Below are 12,674 nucleotides of genomic sequence, written 5' to 3' on the forward strand. Positions count from 1 at the left end.
AGCATCTAAAAAATGAGCTACAGAGCATAGGGCACTTGCACTCATGGGCGTATATCTTGGGAAAAACAAAAATCGAGAGGACACAGGCACCCCAATGTTTACTGCCTCTCTGTTTAAAAGATCCTCGACTAGGATATAACTTAAATGTCTCTGGAGGGAAAAAATGGATAGAGATGTGGTACTTATGTAGAGTGGAATATTACTCAGCCTGGAAATCAATGAAATATGGCCAGCTGTAACAACTCCAGAGGAGTTACGTATGATCATTCTAAGTGACATAATTCAAAAAGAAAAAGACACATATCATAAGATATCACTTAAAGGTGGAATCCAAAATGGCTACACATGCAATAAATTACAAAACAAAAACATAGTCAAATATGTAGAAAACACGCTTAAGGCTGCTAAACGGGAAAGGTGGGGAGGGGTGAGGCATCATCCAGGAGGTTGAAATTAGCAAAGATACCATTCCAAATACCAAACTGATAATCAACAAGGCCTACACGGTAGCTAAAAGAACTGCACTCAGCACACTCAAGTCACCGGAAAAGAATATCTATGACTGGTAAGAATCTGAAAAAGAATTTATTGATGTCTCTCTGTACGTGAATCAAGTGGATGTACAGCAGCAAGAAACAGAGCTTTGAAAATCAGCTGTAACCAATATAGTAATAAATTGAAAAAAATAAACGACAGAGAGACAGAGAAAACCTCTTACAACTTTTCCTCAGGGACGGTGATGCAACATGGATTGAACACATCTAGACCCACAGCAGGATGAGACATAAGGCTGGAAACTGTTCGCGCTAAGAGAAATGTGAGTTTGGGTGAGGAAATGCACACCCTTTAAAGTAATACTACCTGGTACCCATTCAATGGGTCCCAAATCTGCAGGTTCAAGGAATCTTCCTACAGCTAAAACATGCATGGAAAACCCAGAGGACTGTACACCATGTGATCGGGAGATGTGTCTAAAATGCACCTCATTTATCCTCTCCTGGTGCTCCTGTTCATCATTCCAGCCACGTTACTTAGAATCTCCCCACTTAGAGAATCAGCACATTTAAACTTCTGTTTCACACATTTTGCAAATTGTGAGGAGGATGAACGGGAAGAGGGGGAACCAATGAGAGAATAGTTGTAGGGGTTTGGACGGGCACATGTCACTCTAATTTCCCATTAAGAATAAGAATTAAAAAAAGGCTCAGCCCGCCTTGCCGGAGCCAAAATAGGGCCTGAAGCAATCCTGCGGCTTTGAGGCCAGCTCACAAAAGAGCAACTTAAAAAATGGAGCTCAGGGTCACTGCAATTCACAAACCTGCAGAGTTATAAATGAAAACTAACGTCCAAAAATATGTTGAGGTAAGGCAAAGAAGAGGATCTGAATGCAAGACAGAATTGCAAGAAAAAGATTTCAAGAGATAGATTGGACTCGTCTTTAAAGCACATGAAAAGCGGCAGAATTTCGACAATGATGCAGTTGGCCCAAAAGGGAGTATGCGTTTTTTCCTGAATATATCCAGGAAAAAACGCATACGCACTTTATGGGCAACCAAGCAAGCAAGCAATGCAAATGTGCACAACAAAGAAGTCTCATTTCCCACCGGTCAAAAGGGCCATCCGAAAAAATTGTAAAAACCAGAAATGCAGGACAGGCCATGGAGAACAGGGAGCCTTTATACGCTGATGGACAGTGTGTGAACTGCCGAGAGCCACTCTGGAGAAGTGTATGGTGGTTCCTAAATCATCTAAAAAACAGAGCTACAGAGCATAGGGTACTTCCAATCACGGGAGTATATCTAGGGAAGTCTAAAAATCAACAAGACACAAGCACACCACACTTTAGGGCTACTCTGTTTACAAGAACCTCAACTTCAGTACACCTTAAATATCCCAGGAAAGAGAACAATGGATAAAGAAGATGTGGTACTTATGTACAATGGAATATCTCTTCACCATGAAATCAATGTAATAAGGCTAGTAGAAGGATAAAGAGTGGATTTAGGTCCGATAATACTACTTGAAATAAGTCAAACAGAAAAAGAAACATATCATAAGATATCACTTATAGAGGGAGGATAAATATGGCTGCACAAAAAATGAATTACAAAACAGAACAGTGTCTCACATTTAGAAAACACACTTATGTCAGCTTAAGGGGAAAGGAGAGGTGGGGTGATGCATAAAACCAGAGTTTGAAATTAGCACAGATACCGTTCAATAAACCAAATAGGTATTAGACAAGATCTACACCTTGCTCAATGAACTGGCCTCAACACACCATATACACCGCAGAGAAATATATCTGAGTAATAAGAATCTTAAAACCCATGTATTGATATATCTCCATAAGGGTATCAAGTGTGTGCAGAGTGGCACAAACACAGCAGTGAAAATGAGCTAAACCCCATTATAGAAATAAATTTTAAAACCAAAACGCAGAAACAATGAAAGAGAGAAAAATTCTTACAAAATTCGCTCAGGGGCTGTGATGCAACCTGGAATGACCACATATAAACCCACAGCTGGATAAGACATAAGGCTGGACACTTGGGGCTGAGAGGATTGGTGAGCTTTGGTGAGCAACTGCCGAAAGTTTAATGCAATACTTCATGCTACTCATTCCAAGGGTCCCAACACTCCAGGTTGAAGGGAATCTTCCTACAGCTAAACCATGCATGGGAAATCCAGCAGATGGTATACCATATGATCGGGAAAGGTTCCTAAAACGCACCTCATTTTCCTCTCCTGGGGCTCCGGATCAACATTCCAGCCACTTTACTAACAACATCCCCACATGGGGAGTCAATGCCTTTAAGTTCGGGTATCGCACAGTCTGCAGTTAGTGCGGAGGATGAATGGGAATAGGGGGAACCAGTGAGAAAATAGCTGTAGCGGTTTCAATGGCCACATGTCACTCTAATTTCACATAGGAAGAAGAATTAACCAAAGGCAGAGCAAGGCGCCCCAGAAGAAGAATAGGGCCTGAAGATATCCTGTGGATATGAGGCAAGATCACAAAAATAAGAGCTGAAAAATGGAACTAAGGGCAACTGCAATTCAAAAACCTGCAGAGTTATAAAGGCCAACTATTTTCCAAAAGTATATTGAGGTAAGACTATGAAGAGGCACTGAGAGCAAGGCAGAATTGCAGGAAACCGATTTCAGGAGGTAGACTGGAATGGCATGTAAAGCATAGGAAAAGAGGCAGAACGTCCACAATGATGCACTTGGCCAAAAAGGGCGTATGCGTTTTTTCCTGAATATATTCAGGAAAAAACGCATACGCCCTTTTTGGCCAAGCAAGCAAGCTTGCAAAGGAAATCTGCAATACAATGAAGTCTCACTGCCCCCGGGTCAAAAGGGCTATCTGAAAAAAGTGTAAAATCCAGAAAGGCAGGACAGGTCATGGAGAACTGGGAGCCTTGTTATGCTGATGGGCGGGATGTAAATTGCCAACAGCCACTCTGGAGAAGTGTATGGTGTTTCCTAAACATCTATAAAACAAAGCAACAGAGCCTAGGGCACTTCCACTTATGGTCCTATAGCTTAGGGAAATTAAAATCAAAAAGACACAGCCACCCCAAAGTTTGGGAAGGCTCTGTTAACAAGAACCTCGTTTACGGTACAAGTTCAATATCGCAAAAAGTGAAAAATGGATAAAGAAGTTGTGGTACTTACGTACAATGCAATATCACTCAGCAATGAAATCTATATCATCTGGCCCGTAGCAGCATAATGAGTGGATTCAGGTACGATGATTTTAAGTGAAATAAGTCACACAGAAAAAGAAACATCATAAGATATCACTACTACGCGGAATGTAAACTTGGCTACAAAGGAACTGAATTACAAAACAGAACAGGGTCTCAAATGTAGAAAACCAACTTATGCTTGCTTAAGGGGAAAGGTGAGTTGGGGTGCTGCATAAAACCAGAGATTGAAATTAGCACAGATACCGTTCCATAAGCCAAATATGTAATAGACAAGAGCTACTCCTTGCTCAATGAAGTGGACTCATCATCCCATCTTAAACGCGTAAGAATATACCTGACTAGTAAGAATCTTAAAACCTATGGATTTATATGTCTCTGAAAGAGAAATAAGCGTGTGTACAGCGGCATAAACGCAGCAGTGATAGGATTGGTGAGGTTCGGTGAGCAAATGCAGACCCTTTGAAGTCATATTGCATGGTACCCATTCCATGGGTCTCAACTCTCCAGGTTTAAGGGATTCTTCCTTCAGCTAAAACATGCATGTGGAACCCAGAGTATGATCCACCGTGTGATCGGGAAACGTGTTCAAATGTGTCTCAGTTTTCATCCCCTGGTACTCGGGTGCAACATTCCAGACGCTTTACTAACACTCTCCTCACTTGGAGAGTCAGTGCCTTTAACCTCCTGTTTGGCCCAGTTTGCAATTTCTGCGGAAAATGAACAGGAATAGGGAGAACCAATGAGAGACTAGCTGGAGGTGTCTGGACGGGCAAATTTAACTCTCATTTCCCACCAGGAAGAGGAATTAACCAAAGGCTCAGCGTGCCATGCCGGAACCACACTAAGGCCTGAAGCAATCCTGCAGTGTTGCGGCCAGCTCACAAGAAAGTGAGTTGAAGAAAGGAGCTCAGGGGCACTGTCATTCACAAACCTGCAGAGTTATAAATGACAGCTATCGTCCAAAAATATATTGAAGTAAGGCTGCCAAGAGGACTTGAAAGCGGGGCAGGATTGCAGGAAACCGATTTCAGGAAGTAGACTGGAATTGCATGTAAAGCATAGGAAAAGAGGAAGAACGTCCACAATGATGCACTTGGCCATAAAGGGCGTATGCGTTTTTTCCTGAATATATTCAGGAAAAAACGCATACGCACTTTTTGGCCAAGCAAGCAAGCTTGCAAAGGAAATCTGCATTACAATGAAGTCTCACTGCCCCCGGGCCAAAAGGGCCATCTGAAAAAAGTGTAAAATCCAGAAAGGCAGGACAGGTCATGGAGAACTGGGAGCCTTGTTATGCTGATGGGCGGGATGTAAATTGCCAACAGCCACTCTGGAGAAGTGTATGGTGTTTCCTGAAACATGTAAAAAACAAAGCAACAGAGCCTAGGGCACTTGCACTTATGGTCCTATAGCTTAGGGAAATTAAAATAAAAAAGACACAGCCACCCCAAAGTTTGGGACGGCTCTGTTTACAAGAACCTTGTTTACGGAACAAGTTCAATATCACAGAAAGCGAAAAATGGATAAAGACGTTGTGGTACTTACGTACAATGCAATATCACTCAGCATTGAAATCTATGTCATCAGGCCCATAGCAGCATAATGAGTGGATTCAGGTACGATGATTCTAAGTGAAATAAGTCACACAGAAAAAGAAACATCATAAGATATCACTACTACACAGAATGTAAACTTGGCTACATATGAACTGAATTAGAAAACAGAACAGGGTCTCAAATGTAGAAAACCAACTTATGCTTGCTAAAGGGGAAAGGTGAGTTGGGGTGCTGCATAAAACCAGAGATTGAAATTAGCACAGACACCGTTCCATAAGCCAAATATGTAATAGACAAGAGCTACTCCTTGCTGAACGAAGTGGACTGAACAGACCATATTAAACGCCTAAGAATATACCTGACTAGTAAGAATCTTAAAACCTATGGATTTATATGTCTCTGAAAGAGAATCAAGCGTGTGTACAGGGCCATAAATGCAGCAGTGATAAGATTGGTGAGGTTCGGTGAGCAAATGCAGACCCTTTGAAGTCATATTGCATGGTACCCATTCCATGGGTCTCAACTCTCCAGGTTTAAGGGATTCTTCCTTCAGCTAAAACATGCATGTGGAACCCAGAGTATGATCCAACATGTGATCGGGAAACGTGTTCAAATGTGTCTCAGTTTTTGTCCCCTGGTACTCGGGTGCAACATTCCAGACGCTTTACTAACACTCTCCCCACTTGGAAAGTCAGTGCCTTTAATCTCCTGTTTGGCCCAGTTTGCAATTTCTGAGGAAAATGAACAGGAATAGGGAGAACCAATGAGAGACTAGCTGGAGGTGTCTGGACGGGCAAATTTAACTCTCATTTCCCACCAGGAAGAGGAATTAACCAAAGGCTCAGCGAGCCATGCCGGAACCACACTAGGGCCTGAAGCAATCTCGCGGTGTTGCGGCCAGCTCACAAGAAAGCGAGTTGAAGAAAGGAGCTCAGGGGCACTGTAATTCACAAACCTGCAGAGTTATAAATGACAGCTATCGTCCAAAATTATATTCAAGTAAGGCTGCCAAGAGGACTTGAAAGCAGGGCAGAATTGCAGGAAACCGATTTCAGGAGGTAGACTGGAATTGCATGTAAAGCATAGGAAAAGAGGCAGAACGTCCACAATGATGCACTTGGCCAAAGGGGCTTATGAGTTTTTTCCTGAATATATTCAGGAAAAAACGCATACGCGCTTTTTGGCCAAACAAGCAAACTTGCGAAGGAAATCTGCACTACAATGAAGTCTCACTTCCCCCCGGTCAAAAGGGCCATCTGAAAAAAGTGTAAAATCCAGAAAGTCAGGACAGCCCACGGAGAACTGGGAGCCTTGTTATGCTGATGAGTGGGATGTAAATTGCCAACAGCAACTCTGGCGAAGTGTATGGTGTTTCCTGAAACATCTGAAAAACAAAGCAACAGAGCCTAGGCCACTTCCACTTATGGTACTATAGCTTAGGGAAATTAAAATCAAAAAGACACAGCCACCCCAAAATTTGGGACGGCTCGGTTTACAAGAACCTCATTTACGGTACAAGTTCAATATCACAGAAAGCGAAATATGGATAAAGAAGTTGTGGTACTTACGTACAATGCAATATCACTAGGCAATGAAATCTATGTCATCAGGCCCGTAGCAGCATAATGAGTGGATTCAGGTACGATGATTCTAAGTGAAATAAGTCACACAGAAAAAGAAACATTATAAGATATCACTAATACACGGAATGTAAACTTGGCTACACAGGAACTGAATTACAAAACAGAACAGGGTCTCAAATGTAGAAAACCAACTTATGCTTGCTTAAGGGGAAAGGTGAGTTGGGGTGCTGCATAAAACCAGAGATTGAAATGAGCACAGCTACCGTTCGAAAAGCCAAATATGTAATAGACAAGAGCTACTCCTTGCTCAACGAAGTGGACTCAACACCCCATATTAAACGCTTAACAATATACCTGACTAGTAAGAATCTTAAAACCTATGGATTTCTATGTCTCCGAAAGAGAATCAAGCATGTGTACAGTGGCATAAACGCAGCAGTGATAGGATTGGTGAGGTTCGGTGAGCAAATGCAGACCCTTTGAAGTCATATTTCATGGTACCCATTCCATGGGTCTCAACTCTCCAGGTTTAAGGGATTCTTCCTTCAGCTAAACCATGCATGTGGAACCCAGAGTATGATCCACCGTGTGATCGGGAAATGTGTTCAAATATGTCTCAGTTTTCATCCCCTGGTACTCGGGTGCAACATTCCAGACACTTTACTAACACTCTCCCCACTTGGAGAGTCAGTGCCTTTAACCTCCTGTTTGGCCCAGTTTGCAATTTCTGCGAAAGATGAACAGCAACAGGGAGAACCAATGAGAGACTAGCTGGAGGTGTCTGGACGGGCAAATTTAACTCTCATTTCCCACCAGGAAGTGGAATTAACCAAAGGCTCAGCATGCCGTGCCGGAACCACACTAGGGCCTGAAGCAATGCAGTGGTGTTGCGGCCAGCTCACAAGAAAGCGAGTTGAAGAAAGGAGCTCAGGGGCACTGTTATTCACAAAACTTCAGAATTATAAATGACAGCTATCGTCCAAAAATATATTGAAGTAAGGCTGCCAAGAGGACTTGAAAGCGGGGCAGAATTGCAGGAAACCAATTTAAGGAGGTAGACTGGAATTGCATGTAAAGCATAGGAAAAGAGGCAGAACGCCCACAATGATGCACTTGGCCAAAGGGGCGTATGCGTTTTTCCTGAATATATTCAGGAAAAACGCATACGCACTTTTTGGCCAACCAAGCAAGCGTGCAAAGGAAATCTGCACTACAATGAAGTCTCACTGCCCCCCGGTCAAAAGGGCCATCTGAAAAAAGTGTAAAATCCAGAAAGGCAGGACAGGCCATGGAGAACTGGGAGCCTTGTTATGCTGATGGGCGGGATGTAAACTTCCAACAGTCACTCTGGGGAAGTGTATGGTGTTTACTGAAACATCTAAAAAACAAAGCAACAGAGCCTAGGGCACTTCCACTTATGGTCCTATAGCTTAGGGAAATTAAAATCAAAAAGACACAGCCACCCCAATGTTTGGGACGGCTCTGTTTACAAGAACCTCGTTTACGGTACAAGTTCAATATCACAGAAAGCGAAAAATGGATAAAGAAGTTGTGGTACTTACGTACAATGCAATATCACTCAGCAATGAAATCTATGTCATCAGGCCCATAGCAGCATAATGAGTGGATTCAGGTACGATGATTCTAAGTGAAATAAGTCACACAGAAAAAGAAACATCATAAGATATCACTAATACACGGAATGTAAACTTGGCTACACAGGAACTGAATTACAAAACAGAACAGGGTCTCAAATGTAGAAAACCAACATATGCTTGCTTAAGGGGAAAGGTGAGTTGGGGTGCTGCATAAAACCAGAGATTGAAATTAGCACAGATACCGTTCCATAAGCCAAATATGTAATAGACAAGAGCTACTCCTTGCTCAACGAAGTGGACTCAACACCCCATATTAAACGCCTAAGATTATACCTGACTAGTAAGAATCTTAAAACCTATGGATTTATATGTCTCCGAAAGAGAATCAAGCCTGTGTACAGCAGCATAAACGCAGCAGTGATAGGATTGGTGAGGTTCGGTGAGCAAATGCAGACCCTTAGAAGTCATAATACATGGTACCCATTCCATGGGTCTCAACTCTCCAGGTTTAAGGGATTCTTCCTTCAGCTAAAACATGCATGTGGAACCCAGAGTATGATCCACCGTGTGATCGGGAAACATGTTCAAATGTGTCTCAGTTTTTGTCCCCTGGTACTCAGGTGCAACATTCCAGACGCTTTACTAACACTCTCCCCACTTGGAGAGTCAGTGCCTTTAACCTCCTGTTTGGCCCAGTTTGCAATTTCTGCGGAAAATGAACAGGAATAGGGAGAACCAATGAGAGACTAGCTGGAGGTGTCTGGACGGGCAAATTTAACTCTCATTTCCCACTAGGAAGAGGAGTTAACTAAAGGCTCAGCATGCCATGCCAGAACCACACTAGGGCCTGAAGCAATCTTGTGGTGTTGCGGCCAGCTCACAAGAAAGCGAGTTGAAGGAAGGAGCTCAGGGGCACTGTAATTCACAAACCTGCAGAGTTATAAATGACAGCTATCGTCCAAAAATATATTGAAGTAAGGCTGCCAAGAGGACTTGAAAGTGGGGCAGAATTGCAGGAAATCGATTTCAGAATGTAGACTGGAATTGCATGTAAAGCATAGGAAAAGAGGCAGAAAGTCCACAATGATGCACTTGGCCAAAAAGGGCGTATGCGTTTTTTCCTGAGTATATTCAGGAAAAAACGCATACGCCCTTTTTGGTCAACCAAGCAAGCTTGCAAAAGAAATCTGCACATCAAAGAAGTCTCACTTCTCCCAATCAAAAGGGCCATCTGAAAAAAGTGTAAAATCCAGAAAAGCAGGACAGGCCATGGAGAACTGGGAGCCTTGTTATGCTGATGGGCCGGATGTAAATTGCCAACAGCCACTCTGGAGAAGTGTATGGTGTTTCCTGAAACATCTCAAAAACAAAGCAATAGAGCCTAGGGCACTTCCACTTATGGTCCTATAGCTTAGGGAAATTAAAATCAAAGAGACACAGCCACCCCAAAGTTTGGGACGGCTCTGTTTACAAGAACCTCGTTTATGGTACAAGTTCAATATCACAGAAAGCGAAAAATGGATAAAGAAGTGTGGTACTTACGTACAATGCAATATCACTCAGCAATGAAATCTATGTCATCAGGCCCGTAGCAGCATAATGAGTGGATTCAGGTACGATGATTCTAAGTGAAATAAGTCACACAGAAAAAGAAACATCATAAGATATCACTAATACCCGGAATGTAAACTTGGCTACACAGGAACTGAATTACAAAACAGAACAGGGTCTCAAATGTAGAAAACCAACTTATGCTTGCTTAAGGGGAAAGGTGAGTTGGGGTGCTGCATAAAACCAGAGATTGAAATTAGCACAGATACCGTTCCATAAGCGAAATATGTAATAGACAAGAGCTACTCCTTGCTCAACGAAGTGGACTCAACACCACATATTAAACGCATAACAATATACCTGACTAGTAAGAATCTTAAAACCTATGGATTTCTATGTCTCCGAAAGAGAATCAAGCATGTGTACAGTGGCATAAACGCAGCAGTGATAGGATTGGTGAGGTTCGGTGAGCAAATGCAGACCCTTTGAAGTCATATTGCATGTTACCCATTCCATGGGTCTCAACTCTCCAGGTGTAAGGGATTCTTCCTTCAGCTAAAACATGTATGTGGAACCCAGAGTATGATCCACCGTGTGATTGGGATATGTGTTCAAATGTGTCTCAGTTTTCGTCCCCTGGTACTCGGGTGCAACATTCCAGACGCTTTACTAACACTCTCCCCACTTGGAGAGTCAGTGCCTTTAACCTCCTGTTTGCCCCAGTTTGCAATTTCTGAGGAACATGAACAGGAATAGGGAGAACCAATGAGAGACTAGCTGGAGGTGTCTGAACTGGCAAATTTAACTCTCATTTCCCACCAGGAAGAGGAATTAACCAAAGGCTCAGCGTGCCATGCCAGCACCACACTAGGCCCTGAAGCAATCCTGTGGTGTTGCGGCCAGCTCACAAGAAAGCAAGTTGAAGGAAGGAGCTCAGGGGCACTGTAATTCACAAACCTGCAGAGTTATAAATGACAGGCTATCGTCCAAAATTATATTGAAGTAAGGCTGCCAAGAGGACTTGAAAGTGGGGCAGAATTGCAGGAAACCGATTTCAGGAGGTAGACTGGAATTGCATATAAAGCATAGGAAAAGAGGCAGAACATCCACAATGATGAACTTGGCCAAAAAGGGCGTATGCGTTTTTTCCCGAATATATTCAGGAAAAAATGCATACGCACTTTTTGGCCAACCAAGCAAGCCTGCAAAGGAAATCTGCACTACAATGAAGTCTCACTGCGCCCCGGTCAAAAGGGCCATCTGAAAAAAGTGTAAAACCCAGAAAGGCAGGACAGGCCATGGAGAACTGGAAGCCTTGTCATGCTGATGGGCGGGATGTAAATTGCCAACAGCCACTCTGGAGATGTGTATGGTGTTTCCTGAAACATCTACAAAACAAAGCAACAGAGCCTAGGCCCCTTCCACTTATGGTCCTATAGCTTAAGGAAATTAAAATCAAAAAGACATAGCCACCACAAAATTTCGGACGGCTCTGTTTACAAGAACCTCGTTTACGGTACAAGTTCAATATCACAGAAAGCGAAACATGGATAAAGAAGTTTTGGTACTTACGTACAATGCAATATCACTCAGCAATGAAATCTATATCATCAGGCCCGTAGCAGCATAATGAGTGGATTCAGGTACGATGATTCTAAGTGAAATAAGTCACACAGAAAAAGAAACATCATAAGATATCACTACTACACGCAATGTAAACTTGGCTACACAGGAACTGAATTACAAAACAGAACAGGGTCTCAAATGTAGAAAACCAACTTATGCTTGCTTAAGGGGAAAGGTGAGTTGGGGTGCTGCATAAAACCAGAGATTGAAATTAGCACAGATACCATTCCATAAGCCAAATATGTAATAGACAAGAGCTACTCCTTGCTCAACGAAGTGGACTCAACACCACATATTAAACGCCTAACAATATATCTGACTAGTAAGAATCTTAAAACCTATGGATTTATATGTCTCCGAAAGAGAATCAAGCGTGTGTACAGCGGCATAAACGCAGCAGTGATAGGATTGGTGAGGTTCAGTGAGCAAATGCAGACCCTTTGAAGTCATATTGCATGGTACCCATTCCATGGGTCTCAACTCCCCAGGTTTAAGGGATTCTTCCTTCAGCTAAAACATGCATGTGGAACTCAGAGTATGATCCACCGTGTGATCGGGAAACGTGTTCAAACGTGTCTCAGTTTTCGTCCCTGGTACTCGGGTGCAACATTCCAGAGGCTTTACTAACACTCTCCCCACTTGGACAGTCAGTGCCTTTAACCTCCTGTTTGGCCCAGTTTGCAATTTCTGCGGAAAATGAACAGGAATAGGGAGAACCAATGAGAGACTAGCTGGAGGTGTCGGGACGGGCAAATTTAACTCTCATTTCCCACCAGGAAGAGGAATTAACCAAAGGCTCAGCGTGCCATGCCGGAACCACACTAGGGCCTGAAGCAATCCTGCGGTGTTGTGGCCAGCTCACAAGAAAGCGAGTTGAAGAAAGGAGCTCAGGGGCACGGTAATTCACAAACCTGCAGAGTTATAAATGACAGCTATCGTCCAAAAATATATTGAAGTAAGGCTGCCAAGAGGACTTGAAAGTGGGGCAGAATTGCAGGAAACCGATTTCAGGAGGTAGACTGGAATTGCATGTAAAGCATAGGA

The sequence above is a fragment of the Orcinus orca genome, chromosome 2 (genome assembly GCF_937001465.1).
Source record: "Orcinus orca chromosome 2, mOrcOrc1.1, whole genome shotgun sequence".
Classification (NCBI taxonomy): Eukaryota; Metazoa; Chordata; class Mammalia; order Artiodactyla; family Delphinidae; genus Orcinus; species Orcinus orca.